This window comes from Cupressus sempervirens, chromosome 5 (assembly GCF_028749045.1).
Source record: "Cupressus sempervirens isolate cs-2001-9-10 chromosome 5, ASM2874904v1, whole genome shotgun sequence".
NCBI lineage: Eukaryota > Viridiplantae > Streptophyta > Pinopsida > Cupressales > Cupressaceae > Cupressus > Cupressus sempervirens.
In genome coordinates this window covers 366,805,843-366,827,186 of record NC_143122.1, presented here as the reverse complement: position 1 = coordinate 366,827,186, position 21,344 = coordinate 366,805,843, and the positions used below count along the sequence as shown (strand labels likewise).

Below are 21,344 nucleotides of genomic sequence, written 5' to 3'. Positions count from 1 at the left end.
AGAATTATTATATGAAAATTCTACCTATGGTAAAATCATATCCCATCCTTTGGGCTTGTCTCTAACCAAATATCTCAGCAAGTTTCCCAAACTATGATTCACAACTTCTATCTATCCATTAGTCTATAAAAGATCTGATGAACTGAACTTCAGCTCTGTCTTCAATTTCTTCCATAGTGTATGCCAAAAATACCCAAAAAATTTGGTATCTCGATCTAAAACTATACTTTTTGCAGACCATGTAGTCTCACCACTTTTCTAAAAAATAACTCTATCACATGAATAACATCACTAGTTTTCTTGCAAGGAATAAAATATGCCATCTTTAAAAAATTGTTAATCACCCTAAAAATAGAATCATGCCCTCATTGCATCCTTGGTAATCCAAGAACAAAATCCATGCTAACATCCTCCCATGACATCTCTGGTATAGGTAATGGCTAATACAGCCATGTATTCTGCTTCACTCCTTTTGCCATCTGACAGACTCTACAACTTTGTACAAGCTCCTTCACATCTTGTTGTAACTATAGCTAGTAATAATTCTCAGCAACCAAAGCTATGGTTTTATCTCTACCAAAATTTCCAGCGAATCCTCCACTATGCTTCTCCTTAACGAGATTCTCCCTCATTGAACTTCTGGGAATGCACAACTGGCTTCTTTTGAACAACATACTGTTCTAGATCATAAAATTCAACCACTTTGTCCTATCAACTGTAACAAGTTCTATACAAGCTTTCCATGCTTTACCAAAATCAAGATCATCTAGATACAAAGTACTGAGTTCCCTGAACCCAACCACCTCAATCTGCATTTCTTTTAGAAAAAGTTGTCTTCTACTAAGAGCATCTACAACTTTGTTAGACTTCCCACTCCTATATTTCAAAATGAATGTATAACTCAACAAAAACTCAACCCACTTCAAATGCCTTTGGTTAAATTTTCCTTGACTATTCAAATATTGCAAAGCTTGATGATCAGTATACAAAACAAACTCCTTAGGAAGAAGATAGTGTCCCCACTTATTCAATGCTTGAACTATAACATAAAATTATTGATCATAAACAAAATATTTTCTTTTTGCATCATTCAACTTCTTACTAAAATAAGCAACATGTCTACCTTCTTGTCTCATAACAGTTCTTATTGCGGTACCACTAGCATCACAGTCTACTTGAAACACCTTGTTAAAATTAGGAAGTGTTGAAATAGGCTACTCAGTAACCTTCTGTTTCAACAAATTAAAACTCTTATATGCTCCTATAGTCCACTTAAATTCTTTCCTATCCCCTCTCATTGTTTTAGTTAGGGGTCAACAAATATTGCTAAAACCTCTTATGAACTTTCTATAAAAACAAGCCAGTCCATGAAAAGATCTTACCTTTGTTACACTCTTTGGAGTAGGCCATTCAAGGATAGCCTTCACTTTCTCTGGGTCCATTTTCAAATCTTCTACTAAGACTACAAATCCCATGTACACCAACTCCTTCTTTACAAAACTTCACTTCTTCAGGTTTATTAGTAAATTTTCTTCCCCCAACTTATCAAACACCTTTTGAATATGAATCAAATACTTCTCCATTATCTTACTAAAGATCAAAATTTTATCTAGGTAAACAATGGAAAACTTACCTAGAAATTCCTTCAGTACCTCATTCATGAGCTCCATGAAAATGCTTAGTGCATTGGTTAGCCCAAAATGCATGACTAACCACTCGTACAATCCTTCTTTGGTCTTGAAAGTAGTCTTTCATTCATCTCGTTCTTTGGTGCGAATCTGATGGTACCCCCTCTTTAGATCTATCTTTGTGAAATACTCACCCCCACTCAAATAGTCCATAATATCACCCATCCTTGCAAATGGAAATCTATACTTGATTGTGATCTTGTTGATTACACAAGAATTTGTGACCAAATTCATCTGGTGACTAATCTTCCACATTGGGGGAAATCCATCATGTACATTATCTGATACAATATCATAAAACTCTGCCAAAATATTTGCAACTTCTATAAGTACCTCCTCTACTTCTTTTTTACTATCTTTTGGAATTATTGCAAAACACATATGCTCATGCTTCATACCTTTGAGGAACTCTTTTCCATCAACAAAATATATTCTAGCAGCACTACATACCTTTTCTTCTTTCTCCTTCAATGGCTTCAACTTATGTTTCACTCCATCCTTAGTCAAAGTGTAGGTATTTGCTCGCCCATTGTGTATAGCATGCCTATCAATCTTCCATGGCCTACCTAGCAACATATGACATATGTTGATAGGTACAATATCACATAGTACCTTATCCTAGTAGCTTTCAATCTTGAACTTCATTGAGCGCTGCTCATTGACCATGACCTTGTGGTCATCTTGCACACAAGCAATATAGTATGGACACAGGTGTTTCTGCCTCTTGAGCTTCAACTTGGTGACCATAATTTCTGACACCAAATTTTTAGTACTTCCACCATCAATGATTACATCCGCACCTTGTGCAAAACAAGCTCCTTCTTTTATCCGGTTCATTCTCACCATTCAGTAGGACTCTTCTATTAACTAGGGTTTCTCCTCTTTCAACATCTTTAGAATGTGATGATTTGGCATCTTCATTAACATGTACAACTCTAGCCTAGCCTTTTCTTCTTTGATCTTCCCTTCCTTGGCATTGTGAACATTGAAATGCTCTATGCCCTTCTTCTCCATAGTGAAAACATTTCCCATGGAAGCCTCCTCTTCTAGATCCTTGTCCTCTGTGTCTTCCTCTCTAATCTCTATTGTTTTGATTATGGAAATGACTAGAATTGTTTCCCCTCTAGTTCTAACTAGTACTTGGTACATAGCACCAAGAAAAAGTTGCATGGTAATAGGTTAGGTAATGTAATCTTGAAGGACTTTTAGAGTCAAGACCACATGTAAGGTCAAATGGATCCTTGGTACCAATATAAACTAGGATGCCATTTGGACCAAAGGTCAATTTTTAGTCAATTTAAGAGGGAATAAGGAATTGTAGTTTCCTAGTAGGTTTTAGGTGCCTTAATAGTCATTTGACATGATTTAGAAGCTTAGGTGGGCAATTAGGACAAAAATTGTCAAAAGAAAAAAATTTGCAAAAAATGCAAAAAAGTTGCTAAACAACAACTTTTGCAAAAAAGGTTGTTTTAACTGCAAGGAGGTTGTACAGTCCTCATAACCATTCAAAAAGTGTTTGTGAATATTGGAGGACATCTATTTAAGCTTTCCACATGAGGAGAAACCCATTGTACGGACGAATGAACAACAAGCACTAATAAAAACTCAAAATTTCTGCTATTTTCCCTATTTTTTCATTTCTATATGGCTTGTACAAATTGGTGAGAGTGAAAGTTTGGCATGGCTGGATAGGTTAGTGAATTAGTGTTCTATTTAATTTTGTTTGAAGTCTTTATCTAACTTGCAACAAAAGTTATACCAATTTTTGTAGGAGTAGGTCTGATTTGCCCTAAATCTAAGGGTTTCACAAAGATGTCTTCCTAACTTGAATTCCATAATGGGATTTTAATGCCCCTTGGGGGAATGCAAGTTAGGAGAGGTTACTTCATGATGGTAGAGGCTTAGAGCTATAGGTGCAAGTTTCTTATTTTTACCAACAAGCCCTAGACTGAACATTGCCATATGTCTAGTCTAGATTTGAAGAAGAAAGAAGGTTTAGACTTCCAAACCAATTGATTTGACCTAGGTGAAGGGTGTAGGAAGATTTTTTGGATGTGAAGAAGAGTTCCAAGGGGTGGAGTTAGGTATGTGAGCCCATTTTCTTACACTTCCTTTGTTAACCCAACCTAATCTGGCCAATTAGGTTTGTGACTCAATGTGAGTGTTAGTTTATGTTGGAGTAGAGTCAGAGTATGATCTTTTGGAATATTTAAGAAGAGGTTAAAGGGTGTCCAAAAAGGTGAGAATATAGTTTCATCCTTTTGGAAGTTTGGGAGTTTGACTAAGAAAGCAAGAATTTTCCCTATTAGGAATGTTGGTAACAATCGTGCAAATCATTTGTTGGGTGTTTGAGAACTCCATAGTTGGGAGTTTATTGATGGATTAGGTCCATATAACTCTTTTCTATTAGGAGAGTTGAGTTCTAAACCCATCTAGGAAGAGTTTTCCTTATTAGGCCTGTTGGAGAAAGGGAGTCCCTAATAGTTGTGGTTGATCTAAGTTGGTCTAGTACCCTAGGTGTGAGGGTTAGGCATGAAGAGTGGAGTCCACTTTCAAGGTAGAAGATACCTTTGTTAGAAGCCTTTTTTTGATTAGTCTACAAATTTTAAGAAAAGTTGAAGTTTTGTTTGGGATTTGGAGAGTGCATAGGTGCTTTTGGCTGCAAGCTCTGGATCACTACTTCTAGTCTCATCCTTGTTCTTTTGGTCATCATTACGACCTCCATAAGATCATTCGTCAAATCTTCCACCATGCCCTTTTCCACTATTCTTGTTGTCAAACTTCTTGCTTAGTTTCTCCTCAACTCTTAGGGAAAATTGGTATACCTCCTCAATACTGTTCATTTGAACTAGACTCAACTCATCTTGAATGCTTGGCCTTAATCTATTAAGATAATAGACCACTTTCTCCTTTTCAACTTCTACATGGCTAGTTCTAATGAGAACTTAGTAGAACTCCTCAATATACTCTTGAAATGATTTTCCTACTTGCTTCAACCCTCACATTTTCTTCAACAGATCAAGCTCATAATCCATAGGAATGAATTCTCTCTTTAGTTTAGCTATCATTAATCCCATATGGTGATTTTTTCCTTTCCCTTTCTATTTTTCTCCTAATCTATAGGCTCAAAACAATGCAAGTGCCCTTTTGTCAAGTTTTCAGACCTCATCTAGGCACTCTAATGCCTCCAATAGTGAGCCTGAAGATTTTTCTGCAAAATTTTCCACCAAAAATTTGTTCTCTGATACTTAAGCTAGAGCAATGAGATTTTTATGGTAGGCTTCTAACTCTAAAATGAACCTTCCTATAGAAAATGAGAACATTCTGAGCTCATATGAGAAACTTATTGAAGTTAGCAAGTTCCTATAAATAGTAACCACCTTGTCTACTAGTCCTTATTAAAATAGAAAAGACTAAAAAGAAAATATTTTTCGGTGATGCAAGATTGCTCTTACACCCAGGATGTTCCTGCATCACATGTCCACATTCTTGACAATAGTGACAGTTGTACCTTGTGTTATAATTTCAACCATATGAATTTGCATTGTAATTCACCTTTGTTTTCTTGTTTGATGTCCACTTGGTCTTGGATCTGCATTCATATGCTTTGTGTCCATACTTCTGACAATTGTGGCAGTATCCTTCAAATCTCTAAGTGTTTATGATCTTGGTTCTACATTCATGTGCCTAATGTCCTTTCTTATTGCATTTATGACAATATCCCCTGAATTTATGCCTAGGATTCTAATTTCTATTGTTTCTCCTACAAACATTTGTTGTATAACCTAGCTTTCCACAATTATGAGAAGTGGGTTTGTAGTTCTTACCTTTTTTGTTCATTTGCTCACAACTTTTAGATGATTCTCCTTTCTTAGTAGTAGTATATCCCAATCTAGTTGTATCATTATTAGGTCTTGGAGATTCCATCAATTTTTCAAAATACTTGATTGCTTCACTAGGCTTATTGAGCTTTTCTTTTTTAGTCTTCAATTTATTTTGCGGTAGGACATTCTATCTCCAAAGTTGTAATTTCAATTTCTTTCCTATTCACTTCTTGATTTACAATCATCAATTTATTTATTATATCAAGTTGCATGTTTGCAAGATTTTGTACATTTGATGTCTTCTTTACAAGTTAGCCAATATTATTTTGTCTTCTTCAATCATGACTTTGTCTTCCTTAGCTTTCTTTTTTTGTTCAGTCACCTTACATAACAATACTGATTGGAATTCTTGTTTTGTTTTAAGATTTTTGACTTCTTAAGTTAGGGCATTATTTTTTTCCATCAGATTTGCAACTACTGCATCAAACTCTTCTAAGTTTTCATTCTCAAATAGTCCAGTAGTATCTATCTCTTTGTATTGTGTTTCATGTTGTTGAATATCTAGTTCCTTTCTTCTCTTTAATGAGCGTCACAATTAATCTCTTGCCTCTTTGAGTTGATGTAGGGAAAAATGTATTTCAATCTTCTAGTTCTTAATAGTCTTTCCCAATTAGTATACTTCCATCTTCAAGATCTTGCTTCCAAATTTGTCAAACTTTCCTTCAAGAGAGAAAATCTCTGATACTAATTGTTGGTAATAATAGTGGGAAAGTAAGTTTTTTTTTTTGGGGGGGGTGGCGGGGGGTGTGAATCAGTACTTCAAAACTTTAACCATGAAACACTCACCACACATCCATCTCATAATATAGCATAAAATAAATTTAGCATGTGACACAATATATTTGGTTACCTAAAAACCCTCCAAGGAAGGGATTTTTTTAGTGGTGATTATTCACCAATTGGTGAATATGTCTCGATCGACGTATAGAAGACACATTTATTGGTTAAATTGTTCGCCACTATCTTTATGTAATTTCACTATGGTAGTCGGGTTCTACCCATATTTCTATTGTATTTACTCTTAATCGATGGATTAAATTGAGTGTATTTATCAAGGATCACCATTCGTCAAAGGCCCATTGTCCCATGTGAAAATTTTTATTTGCGTTAGGACCCAATTTTCCATGCATCATACATAATAGTGTCCCAAATTTCTACCCTATTCAGCCAGTCAATTATTTGAAATTATGCAGGATTCACCGAATATTAGATGTTATCATAAGAAATTGTCAACCCCTTTGCCAAAATGGACGATGGAGATTATGAGGACAAATCTGATGGTTAATATGAAAATGGTTTACTTTTCTATTTAAGAGATATGAGTTTCAATATTGAAACATGCTAGAGAGAAGGAGACTTAGAGGGATTTAGTAGTTTCAGTTGATTCAGAGCTCATAAGATCACAATTACAATCGGTAGTGAACCAGAATGACTACAAGTCTATATTATCTTATTCAAGTGAAATTTTATTTCAACCTTAATTTGTTGGAGATGTCACAGTCAAAGTTAAATAGGAAGAGGACTATTGAAGGTGGAGATGTCGAAGAGAGGCCAACAAAATGCAAAAATATATCTTCATACTTATGTGGGGGTAGGTGCAATAGTATTGGCCAAAGTGAGGAAGGTACAGCATTAGATGAACCCATACAATTTCAAAGTTCTCAACCTACATAGGAGTCTAATCAACAAATTGGGGAGCCTAATAAATTTGGTGACAAAGTTGCAAAACTTGACATCTCTGATGAAGATGACCTTGAAGAATAATTTCAGGTAAATAACCAATACTACGATGAATTGATTGACTTCAGTGGTGATGATGGTTCAATTAATAGTAACACTAAAGGGAGAGGAAAATCAAAAGAAAAAACTGATCGTCAATGGGATTTGTCAAGAAGATTTCAATTTGATTGGGCAAAAAAGTAACCATTCATTTAACCCATGGACAATCCAATTGTAGGTGAGCCACCAATAGAATGTAGATGCATGATTTGTAGTTAGAAGTATAAAAAGGAAAAAGCAGTTGCAACTTAAACTAGACACCATAGAGAAACATGTTGGTAAGGTTTATGAAACCTCAACTATACATGGAAAGGAAATAAAAGTGGTAAGATATAAAAGAAAGGAGGAATTTCAACATAAAAGGAATGCTAAAGAATATTATTTGATTCAAAAACTTAAGACGAAGCCTAATGAAATTCAAGGTTCTATTAATCTTGTTTTTGCAAAAGCAAGTGAAGTAGAAGCACAAGGAAAAGCTATTCAATTAAGTAATATTTTCCATATTTTGAGCAGAGGGCATCCAATGAAAGACTATCTAGAAGTGAGTGGTTTTTTACCCTTTCTAAAAACTCCTAACTATCCTATCACTCATTGGTCAATAAACAATGGATGAGAATTAGCAAGTTGTATTACCTAGGTTGAAATAGAGGATGTACATAGAAAAATAAATGAGTCAACTTTTATTGTACTATCCTTAGACAAAGTTATGGAAATAGATAATATGTCATGGGCATATGCCAACTACATCTACTAACTATTGTAAAATTGAGGGACAATGCCACATTGGAAACTTTATTTCAATTAGTAATGAGTCATTTAATTGAATATGAAGCTATGGATGAATTGACAATAGCGAAGAAGTTGATCTGTGTTGGAGTGGATGGAACTTCAATAATGTAAGGTCAAAGGAATGGTCTTTGCACAAAGATGGAGGTTTTTTATTCACCATATGTTGTTGGCATTCACTATACGACCCACATGATGAATATTGTTTTTAGAGTTGTGAAGAAGTTTCCTTTAGTAAACAAGCTTGAAGATTTAGTAAGAGAGTTATACTCATATTTTTGATGAAGTCCCAAATGTTTTAGGGAATTTTAACACTTTGTTGATGGAATTACAAATGGAAACAAGTTTCTTAAAGATGTTGATACCAGATGGATCTCTTTGTATGGACTAGTGCATCAAGTTTTTTATGAATATCAGTCTTTAATTGGACTAATGTATAAAATTTGAGACAATGTAGAAAATTAGAGATGTGGTGACCTGCTTCGAATACTTTTGAGACAATATAGAGACACTTTTGACTTTAGCATCTCTTCTTACCATGCTAGATGAAATGACAATCATTATGAAAAAAGCCTAGCAAAGAGCCATGTATATTGCAGAATATGCTTACTTGTGTAAAATGTCATGCCAAGCCCTTGATAGTCTCTATCGAAATGACCTATAATTGATCTAATGAAAGATTTAATCACTGGTAGAAACTAATAGATTTGGACAATCTTGATAATTATTTAAAGATCATGGAAGATGGGGATTTATGTGTTTGTGTAAGGGGATTTTAGATACCAATGTACTACAGTGCCCCAAAGAAGCAAGCTACAAGAGTTACAAGGGAAGAGTTTACTAAGATTGTCGAGTCTATAACAGGTAATGCAAGGGACATAGCCTATAAAGTATCCTCTAAAATAAGATCCTAATTCCCATACGAACAACTTCTTGAGGCCATGACAATTATGTTTCCTCAATATTCATCCTTAAACTCTAAGGAAGATTATCATAATAGGCTATTGACTTTGATAAAGGAATTTTTCAAATCTATAAAATTCAATCAAGTGACTATCAATGGAAGTTTAGATGAGGGTTTTCTTATACAATAATCAGGCACTTTTGCAAAGACTATGAAGCATCAATATCAATTAATACATAATCCACATGAAGAGGGCTCAACAATAAGGCTTTGGATAGAACTAAAATAGAGCACAATGTTGCATGAAGAAATTTTAGAGTTTAGTGGAGGATGTAATGCCCTACCTAGAGATCCTTGGAACAAGGATAAGTAAAAGCCAAGATAGTTTTTTTTAAAACAAGTATGGACACACACGATAATCAAAATACAAGGATCACAATGATCACAATTGAAGACTAGAAAAACATCCAAACACCAACTGATCTCCAAAGGCCACTACTAACAAAAAAAAACAAACTACGAAAGTCACAAAATGCATTCAAATTTGAAACAACCCAAATTTGAATGGTCATACACTAGGATTCAAGAATTCCACAATGGGTATCCCAAACACTTCTTAAAACCTTTCAGTTAAGTTAAATAGTGCCCACTGGTCGCCTAAGCAGGTTTTCTCATAGACCTAGGCGATACTTTCATATAGCCTGGCGATACTTTCCAATATCATATGACATTTCTTCAAAGGTCATATGATACTTTCAAGGTGACACTTCATCTAAAGTCGTGTGACACTCTTCCAGTGTCGTTGATGAGAGCAAATAATGTCCCATTTTCTATCACATTTCATCATATTCTTGCATTCCAATTCCATTCTATTTTCATATCGTTTCACCATTTTATGTTGCAAATGATTTAATATATAAGTTATATTTAATTTAGTTTTGAGATTAGATTATGAAAATTAATTATTGATTATCTTTAGTAATAAGCCTTATTCTTTTTACGTTGAAATATATGTTTGCAACATGCATTCTATCACCTTCTATGCATGACTCTTATTGGTATTTATTTGGAGTATTTTCTATTCCAACAATATTGACTAAGGAATATGTTGAAGAAAATATAATGATATTATTATATTTATTAGAATTTTGCAAGAAATCACAATTCAAACATTTTCTATAGTCAATATTGCGTGGCAGTTTCTAAGAAAAATCTGAAAAATATGAGATATGGGTTTTGTCCAGAATAGAGGCAATTCAGTTCTTGTGTAGCAAAATCTTCAGAAAGTGAATGATAAAAGAGTTATGAGTGGTTTTTTAAAGGCCAAAATTTCAGATTTACCATTTCGGCTAGATTTTCATATTGTTTATTTGTTATATTATTAGAAAATTAGTTTGCAAATAATTAGTATATTGTTAATAAATTAGTTTATTGTGTTATAGAAAGAGTGGTCATATATTTTACACTCTTTATTAAAAATAAAACAATAAGTTTCAGCCATAAAGACTGAACTTCATGATAAAAATGGAATTGTTTGTTTTAAATGTAAAAGGCTATATAAGCCATCACATATTCAAGAGAGGAGGAGAAGAATGTATGAATCGTAATATCAGAAATATATTATTGTACTGAGCTGATTTAAGAGTTCTTTGAGCATTTTCTTCAATCGGTTTGTTGGGAGGAAGGATGCCCACTCTCGGCTATCGAATGTATATAAATATATTTTATATATTTTTGTAAGTTGTATGTCTTAATTGTTTATGTTCTATATAATTTCATATAAGTATTTTACTGTCTTAATTATTTATGTTGTCTCATTTCAAATTAGTATTTCATAGAGTATTTATATCTATAATTCATCCCTACGTTTCATGCTTGATCATTGAGAATTATATTAGTTGTATTAAGGTTTTCACTATATACTTTATTATTTGAGAATTTATGAATCTTTTATTTATTTTAAATTATATTCCATGTTTTAAATTTGGCTTTATTATTTGTGTGAAAGTTGTTGTTTTAGAGTTTTTTGCAATTTCTTTATAGTTCATGTTGCTTGAACATAAAAGAGAAGATCTTGTCACCAGGAAGTGACAGTTCCTGTTGATAATTTTATTTTTCTTTGTTGTAGGTTTTCTTCCATGTGTTCTAGTTGCATTCATAATCACTCAGCTCACAACCTACATCCCTTGATAGCATATTACTCGGATGCCTTTCACAAGCTTATGCTCTCAAATTGACATGTATAGACCAGCCGAACATCATCATAAATCATTAATTCTTTTATTATTATTTGCCCCAGTGTTGGCCTATCATTTTGGCACCGTTGTTGAGGAAAGGTGTCAAATGCATGTTAGCTTGATGAGTTGAGTTAGGAATAGTGCATTAGGATGAAAGCTTTTGCAATTGCTAGCCTTGCTTAAGTCATTAATCTCAATTTGTATTGCTTAAATCATATAGATGCATTGGTTTAAGAGTTTTGTTTTGGAGTTTGCAAGTAGGCCTTAGAAATTAGATTCATTAGTTTCTTTAGAAATTAAATTAAATTTTACATTATCACTAGTTGTGAGTTATTGGTAAAGAAAATAAGCTATTTTGAAGATTTTTTTTTTATAAATGATGCATTTCCAAGGTTGTTCAAGTGCATCAATTTTGGGTGAAAATTGTTTCAAAAATGAAAAATTTGAAGGGAACACAAGAGGAAAAATGTGCTTGGGTGTTGCCCCAGGATCTTGCAAGGGGCGTTGCCCCTTGACCCTATTGGTTGCTGCCTCCAGACCCACACTTTCAAATAAAAAAACAAAAGAAGAAATTGGTGGGGAAATCACATTGACCAAAGGTGAGATTTTAATACCCTCTCTACCTAATGAATGCAACTTAAATGATTTCAATCTTCCATTATCATAGGTATGCAAGAACTCTATCTCTATGTTTGAACATGAGAAAATCATTGATGAATTCTTAGAGCAATTTAATTTTGAGGATGAAAATTTAACTATTTGTTGTTCTAATTGCTATAGGAAAGATGACCAATGCATATGCTTGAACAACCATGAGAACATGGTGAATGAGGTGCAAGCTGTTTATGATCCTTACCATGATAAGGGTGGAAGTGAGCAAGTATTCCTTATAATGGATGAACAATCTCAAGCACCAACTCAAGAAGATCATGGTATGCATTATGTTGGTAACATGTATTATCACTCTATTTCATTACAAATCCAACATGTTTCTTCAAAGCACACTTCTTTACATGATATGCATGATAAATGGAATCAAGAACACTCACAACAACCACTATACCCATCTTTACCATCCTCATTCCACCCACCCTACTTATTCTCATCTACTTTATTTCATTCACACTTCTTACCATATTCATTATCCCATTCACATCATATTCTACCCACTCCACCATATCCACCAAAGGAAACTATATTGCCTCATACAAAACTTCATAATAAAGTGGTTGGAAATACATATAATATCAAGCTTTCAAGGATCACTGTACAATTTAATGATGTGCTTAAAATTGATAAATCAACATTGGAATGTATTGATGCATATAATGAATGTGATTTTGGTTTGATTAAGTTAGAAGAACAATATTATTTATTGAATTATAATCACCTTTGTTCTTCTTTTCCACTTAGTGAATTCCAAATACACACAAATGAGCCCATACTTCAATCTACATCAATTTTAATTAATGGACTCATGAATATGTGTTAATATCAATCATGCACTAAGTAATTTTAAGCCATATGCATTCCATATTCCACACACATGCTACCAAATCCTCCAATATCTATATTTTATTAATTTTGTGCTTATAAATACTAATATTTGGAGGCCTATGGTTAAAATGTGCATCCCTCACATACTTTTTGATTTGCGACCAATAATTGATTAAGCACAATCATATGAGATTCTATGCATTAATGGCCAAAATGTTAAAATTGGATGATTGCTATTCGTCATCGTTGATTCTTTCCATTGTTTGAAGATGACCAAATAAACTATGGATGATTCATTTATTTAACAAGGATCAAAGTATTAATATCCATATATTCTTCATTATTGATTCTTGTACCTTACGATGATCATTCATTGATAACAAGTACTAAATCCTTTTCTTGATTTCTTGGATACTTCAAATTCCCTATGTATTTATAACCTATAGTTAATTTGGGATTACGTTAATTGAATTACTGAAATATTTGATTTATCTATCATTCAATAAGACTCATAAAATTCTAAAGATGTGTTACTCTCTCTTGGGTTACCTAATTTCTTTGGTGATCCTAATAATTTCATGACCTTGTCACATGAAGTTAAGTTGGGAGGAATTCCACCAATTTTGTGGTGCTCTAATCAAGATTCATTAATTGTTTTGTTGGTCCTTTTTAGAAAACTTCACCATGTGACATCTAAACAATTCAAGGTATGTATTCTTATGTTGATTAACATTGATATAATCATTGTAATCACATTATTTTATTTTTATCAAGTGTTTATTTATATTAATGACTCTACCTACCATTTGTATAAATGCGTTATTCACTTAATGGTAGGGTTATTAATTTGATAAAATTGCTTTACTACACTTGATATGCTTGGTTTTGAGAATATGGTTGTAGGTTCCTTGTTGTGGTGAAACAATCTTAGCACCACTATTAGTTGATGTTGTTTTTCTATACAAGCATTGTCTAACACACTGTGTTGGCTTGTTAACATTGTGTGGGCTTGCTACCTATCCGGTGCATCTTTGTTGCACTTGTGCTTTGCTATTGGAGATCACAAGAAGATTGTGGTGTAAGGTGTTCATCACCTTCAGATAAGATTTATTTTCTTTGGTGATTTCTCACATGGAGGAAAATATGCAACTTGGTCTATGAGATTCATAATTTTTTTGAGCTAGACATCTAGAAAAACTTTGAAGATATTGCAGATCATCATACTCCTTCCTCAAGCTGTGTTGCCTCCTCTCTAAAATTATATGGATACATTGGAGAGTACCATTGGTATTTCATGCTATGACCTTGTCCTTGATAATGAAGGTGTGTTTTATTTTAGAAAATGGATATCTCTCATTCTTTACAAGGATTGGATATGTAGCACAACTTCATGCCAGGTGATCCAATTTTATTATCATCAGAGCACTATGTCATATAAGTATCATCATCCTTGTGAGTACTTCTTTCATCCAAGTGTGCTAGTGTGTTCTAAAGTTCTCCAAGAAGCTTTCAAATTTAGTGGCATGAGACACATAGATCAAGGTTGATTGGTGTAGTGTTCCCAACTTTGTGGAGATTATTCTTGGTCATTATTTCATGTTCCTTATGCAATCAAGTTTCAATAGTACCTTCTGCATGGTCATGGACAAAAACTCAAGTTTTGGATGTTATCATTTTTCATCATCCATGTTAGGATTTCATTTCTTTGGTCATTGTATGCAGTTAGTGAAAATGAAAAAGAAGAAGAAAAAATATAGGAAATAAAAGAGAAAATAGGAAAAAAAAAGCAATAAAAGATCCAACAATGAAAACCTTTAGGTGTTGTTGGCTAGTTAATATCTGAAAGCTGATTTTTGGCAAATGTTAACTATAAAATTACATCTTAGTGGTGAAAATTGTTTTTATAGTGCCATTAAATAGTGAGTGATTGAAAATTGGCTTGCCAGTGGTCACTTGTCGTTATCAAAATTTATTTCAAAAAAAAAAGAAAAAAGAAAGAAAAAGAAACAAATGCAATAATTGGTTTGAGGTGGCTATTTTTTAGGGATACTTCTCTACTTCTATAGGTCTTTATCTCTCGTAGTTTCTCTAATATCTCCTATTACTTAGTTTTGTGGTTGTGCTTCCATTATGGTGATCCCCATTGATCACCTTGGGTACACACTACACATTCAATTGAGGTGTTATGAACAATGAATTCTTCTCCCTTCAGTGTGATCTACATTGCTTCAATCAGATGTTGGTGGCTCCTCAAGTTACAAGACTTCTTGACTATTTTGGTTCCTTCCAAAAGAGTTTTGTCTACTACTTTCAGTCTGATGGTGCTCTTTTGTGGTGTTGCAGCTCTTGATATACTCCTTGGTTCCTTGTTGTAGCTTTATTATCAATATTGTTGAGATGCCTTGGCTTCCCTCGACATGTGAGTGGGTAAAATAGTCAATTTTATTTTTCATTATTTTATCTCTTACCTTTATTAATATTGTTTCATATATTGATCATTTTGTAACACTCATACTTAGCCCCTCCTTGTTTCTTAGGACAGTCAACCTTTTTAGTTGGGGGGGGGGGGGGTGTATCATCTAATTACTTATCCATTCGCCCATTATCACCCATTATTTATCCTTTTCCTTATCATTTCACCATAAATATCATTATTTCAACTCGCATAATAATTTGATTTCATTAATCAGTCTCCCATATATTTCTTTTTTCCTATCACCTATTTCATTTGGCTAAGCATGAAAACTAATTTTTTTAATGTCATGAACACAAAAAGGTAGAAAAGAAAAAAAAAATGAAAGGAGAAAAAGAAAGAAAAGATAAAGGTTACAAGTTCAAACCTAAGACCTCTTAATCATAATGATTGCATGAGGACATGCATATGTTAAGTTGGGGGGAATGATGAGAGCAAATAATGTCCCATTTTCTATCACATTTCATCATATTTTTGCATTCCAATTCCATTCTATTTTCATATCATTTCACCATTTTATGTTGCAAATGATTTAATATATAAGTTATATTTAATTTATTTTTGAGATTAGATTATGGAAAGTAATTATTGATTATCTTTACTAATAAGCCTTATTCTTTTTGCATTGAAATATATATTTGCAACATGCATTCTATCACCTTCTATGCAAGACTCTTATTGGTATTTATTTGGAGTATTTTCTATTCCAACAATATTGACTAAGGAAAAGGTTGAAGAAAATTTAATGATATTATTATATTTATTAGAATTTTGCAAGAAATCACAATTCAAACATTTTCTATAATCAATATTGCATGCCAGTTTCTGAGAAAATGAAGAAGAATTTGAAAAATTTGAGGTATGTGTTTTTGTCTAGAATAGAGCCAATTCAATTCTCATTCGGCAAAATCTTTAGAAAGTGAATGATAAAAGAGTTATGAGTGGTTTTCTTAAGGCCAAAATTTCAGATTTACCATTTTGGCCAGATTTTCATATTGTTTATCTGTTATATTATTAGAAAACTAGTTTGCAAATAATTAGCATATTGTTAAGAAATTAGTTTATTGTGTTATAGAAAGAGTGGTCATATATTTTACACTCTTTATTAAAAATAAAACAATAAGTTTCAGCCATAAAGATTGAACTTCCATGATAAAAATGGAATTGTTTGTTTTATATGTAAAAGGCTATATAAGCCATCACATATTCAAGAGAGGAGGAGAAGAATGTATGAATCATAATATTAGAAATATATTATTGTACTAAGCTGATTTAAGATTTATTTGAGCATTTTTTTCAATCAGTTTGTTGGGAGGAAGGGCACCCACTCTCGACTGTCGAATGTATATAAATATATTATATATATTTTTGTAAGTTGTATGTCTTAATTTTTTATGTTCTATATAATTTCATTTAAGTATTTTACTTTCTTAATTATTTATGTTGTCTCATTTCAAATTAGTATTTCATATAGTATTTGTATCTATAATTCATCCCTATGTTTCATTCTTGATCATTGAGAATTATATTAGTTGTATTAAGGTTTTCACTATAAGATTTATTGTTTGAGAATTTATAAATCTTTTATTTATTTTAAATTAGATTCCATGTTTTAGATTTGGCTTTATTATTTGTGTTAAACTTGTTGTTTTAGAGTTTGCTGCAATTTCTTTATAGTTCTTGTCGCTTGAACATAAAAAAGAAGATCTTGTTGCTAGGAAGCGATAGTTCCTGTCACCAACTTTATTTTTCTTTGTTGTAGGTTTTCTTTCATGTGGTCTAGTTGCATTCATAATGACTCAGCTCACAACCTACATCCCTTGATAGCATATTGCTCACATGCCTTTCGCAAGCTTATGCTCTTGGATTGACACGTATAGACTAGCCGAACGTCATCATAAATCATTAATTCTTTTATTATTATTTGCCCAAGTGTTGGCCTATCAATCATATGATAGTTCACCAAAAGGCATGTGATACTTTCCAGTATTGCATGATATTGCTACTTTGGGCGTGTGATACTTTACAAGTATCACCTAATACTAGAACATTGTCACCCAAAAAATGCAAGAACACTCCAATGAACATTTAGAGGGGTAATTAAAAGTTAAAACCTTCACACCATGGAGTACCAAATCCACAAATCAAGGCTTGGACACTCAAACACAAGAGCAACAAGACGGATAAACATCTAACCATATAAACCATAGTAGTATAAGAAAACATACTGAAAGCAATGTCACAATGTACAAAAACAACTAAACTCGTGTGGTTCCTCCCAACCATAATAGCATCATGAGACCTTGAAGGTCCTAGCCATCCCCCACATGTAACATTCCAAACTGTCAACCAGATAGTCAGAGTTTTCATATGAGGGTGTCACTACTAAAATGTAATAACATCATAAGAACAAGGAAATGTAACATGCTAATCTAGTAAAACAATATATACTTCAACTAGGTAAAACCCATCATGTAATCATATGCTAAACATCAAAATATAAGAATGCATAAAATAACTAACATCACCTAAACATGATATCCAAGCATTCCAAGTAAAGCATAAATCACAAGGAAACATACTCCAAAAACCCAAAATACCAAGCAAAACATCCAACACCGGTCGTACTAGAATAATAGACCATCTTTGTACATTGGTGCCTAGTAGTGGTATAGGTAGCTATGCCTCCAAAACCATGTGAAAACCATAGGTCCATTCTCATTGTGCTGATAGAGATAATGATCCAACCACAACACACATAAAGAAAACATCCATGCCTAACACCCATGCTAGATAGTAATGATGATTGAAACCTGATCATGAGACAATGCAAGTACAATAGGTCCTAGTTAGACACTCAATGAGTAACTATGTAGGGACTCTCTTGGAGGGAAAATAGCTTGGCATTGTGTAGCCCAAGCTAGTAATAATAGCTCACACTCCCTCAGGAGGAGCACAATCTCGTGTCTTCAAATTTAACTAGGTGCTCAAAACATTTTATTATCTTAAATTTATTACCCTATTAATTTATTTAGTTATCACTTGTTTAGAACTTCTTTACACCAACCCTCCAGACACAATAATCACTAGGTTGTGAGATAGAAGCCCCCACCATGCTACCCTACCATACCCACACTCATCCAATGATGAGTTCCCATAGGCGTGAATATTCCCAACCCAACCCCAAATGAGCATACTCACTGAAATACAATTGGGAGTTTAGGCCTCATAAGTCACCCGACAAATGCATGTGTGCGTGCTCATGTGTGGTGCACCACCATTGCAAAGATCATAAAATGAAGGGCTAGATACAAACACAAGCAAAATGACACTCAATCAAATACAAGCTTAGGAAGATGGATGGGAAACACATCCCAATACAACATAAAAGTGCAACAATGGTCTAATTGACATCCTATAGATAATCTAAGTCCACGACTGGAACATTATGCCAAGAAAACTCAAAAAAACTAGGCGACACACAAATTGAGGTAAAAACCTCAAAACTCAAAAAAATTGAGCTTTAAAATCTATTTGGTCTTAGGGCACAAAAGCCACAAAAATTCAACAAAATTTAGGTTCAGACACTACATGAAAAAACATCTAGCATAATGGTGCGAAACCCCAAACCCTCATCCTAAAAATTAGGAAAATGTTCATGCCTGACCAATTGGGCAGAACTAGCAATCATAAATGGAGGGGAATACTAGTTCCCAGCCTCCTAACATACAACTACCAGAAATGAAAAATAGAAATGAAGCTGAAACATAAAAATAGGAGAGCCCTATCTGATAGCCGAAAGGGCTAAAATGGGAATCAAATAAATATCTTGTAGAAGCTACCAAAAGTCGTAGAAAATCGAGGTCTCCCTAAGCTGGATCCAACGAGACCACTTTCAAAAAGGTCCCACACCCATAGCTCCCACAACAAATAGAAACACAATCCTCCTGAAGAGGATTTCAAATTTCAAATTTGAAAAAGTGAGAAGTGAGGAATCAATTTCCTCTTTGGATACTTATTCACTTTTCGAGTGAATAATTGAATAAGGTAAATAAAGAGAAAAACTAATTAAACCCTAAATCAACCCAAATGAAAATAGGCTATCCCAAGAAATTGCAATTCATCTATGGCAAAGCTGCCAAAAATTAAAATCAATACAAATAAAGCTCGAAAACCCACAAACTAAAATCATAGAAAACCTTAATAGTTTTGTGATGGTTGTGAATCTCTAAATGCACAGACATGCTCACATGTCTAATCACATAATGCAAATGAGTCTAGATTTAATAATCATTGGAAGGTTTAATTTAAACAATTAAATAAGGCATGTCGACCATACAGGGATGACATTGGTAAAATATGAACAATTGAATCACTAACTCCACATGCCATTGCTAGGATATAAATAATGTATACTAAAACACATGATCAAGTGTAATTATATATAATAACATAGTCAAAGCAATAAATACATTAAATAAACCAATGTAACCATTTATTCAATTATAGTGAAATAATCCATTTACATCACTCACGTTTGCATAAAGCATAACAAAGAAAGAATGAAATAAATAACCACAACATTAAATCAAACATACAAGATAATCAGAGATATGTCTAAATAACAAAAAACTAGATACCATCATAAAACATACTATCATCTTAAATGGCATCATCATACAAATATGATCAACTGAACATCATAGAAATCTAACATCTCTTATATTAGAAATCAAAGTATAACATCTAACCATCAAGTCATCTCAAATTTAAAAGTAACATGAGTAACAAGTATCTCTTGGATCAAAATATAACAAGGTACAAATTGCAAACATGAGAGGCACTACATCCTCCCCCACTAGGCATAGGCTTACTCCTAAGAGCCTACAAAAAGATAGGGGTCAAACATGTAGCGTCCTTCCAAGTATTAGAGGTCTCATTACTCAGGTCCCACTAGATCCTTATCTACTCTATGTCCCAACCTCTCAAAGTTAGTCTTCGATGTTGAAGGATACGAATGGGCTCCAATGAAAGTTGTTTGTCCTCCACCTGCAAAGCATCCCAATCAAGAACATGGGTCACATTAGGAATATATTGTCTCAAAAAAAAACATGAAAAGCATCATGGATGTGTGATAGGTTAGGTGGCAATGCTAGTCGATAAGAAACAAGACCAATCCTCTCGAGGATCTCAAATAGTCTGACAAAATGTGGTGCCAACTTAGAGCCTTTTCCATAACAAATGGGGCTCTTCCTCAGACACACTCTAAAAAACACCTTGTCACCCACATAAAAGTGATGACCCAACCTATTGGCATCTGCATACTTCTTCTACCTATCATGAGCAGTAACCAAATGCTCTCTAATATGAACAACTTGCTGCTCCATATGTAGAAGCATCTATGGACCTAGAAGTAATCGGTCTTCCAAATGATCCTAACTTAAAGGGGTACGTCACAGTCTACCATATAAGGCCTGAAAAGGTGACATGCCAAGAGAAATATGATACCCATTGCCATAAGAAAATTCAAAAAGGTATAAATAATCCTCCCACTTCACCTACCAGTCCATCACATATATGCAAAGCATATCTTCTAGAACCTAGTTCACCCTCTTTGTCTGACCATTAGTCTCTAGGTGATAAGCCAAATTAAAATTGAGCTGCACACCCAAAGCATGCTGGAGAGACATCCACAATGATAAAGTAAACATTGGATCTTTATGCAAAATAATCCAATGAGGGATCCCATGCAATCGAATAATATCTTCCAAGAAAACATGTTCTATAGAAGAAGTTGTGAAGGATGTCCTCATGGGTGACAAATGTGTTGCATTAGACAACTTGTCCATTGTCACCATAATACAATCATGTCACCATGATGTAATAGGGAATCCTATGATGAAATCAATAGAAATTGTATCTCATTTCCACTCTGGAATGACACGAGGCTGCAAAAGACCCGTCAAATATTGATGCTCTACCTTCACTCTCTAGCACTCAAGACATCAAGCAACAAAGTCAACAACATCACACCTCATCCTTGCCTAAAAGTACAACTATTTAAGATTGGCATTCATCTTCTTGACATTGGAATGT

General features: G+C 33.6%; 1 long non-coding RNA gene across 1 annotated transcript in view; it reads right to left on the bottom strand.

Annotated features, from left to right (window-relative positions):
* Positions 1-19,948: 19,948 nt before the first annotated feature.
* The window catches only part of LOC149556262 (uncharacterized), an 87,360-nt gene continuing 85,964 nt past the window's right edge, over positions 19,949-21,344 (bottom strand). The window contains exon 3 of the long non-coding RNA XR_016352343.1: positions 19,949-20,297. This is a non-coding gene — a long non-coding RNA (uncharacterized LOC149556262). The remainder of the gene's footprint in view (positions 20,298-21,344) is intronic.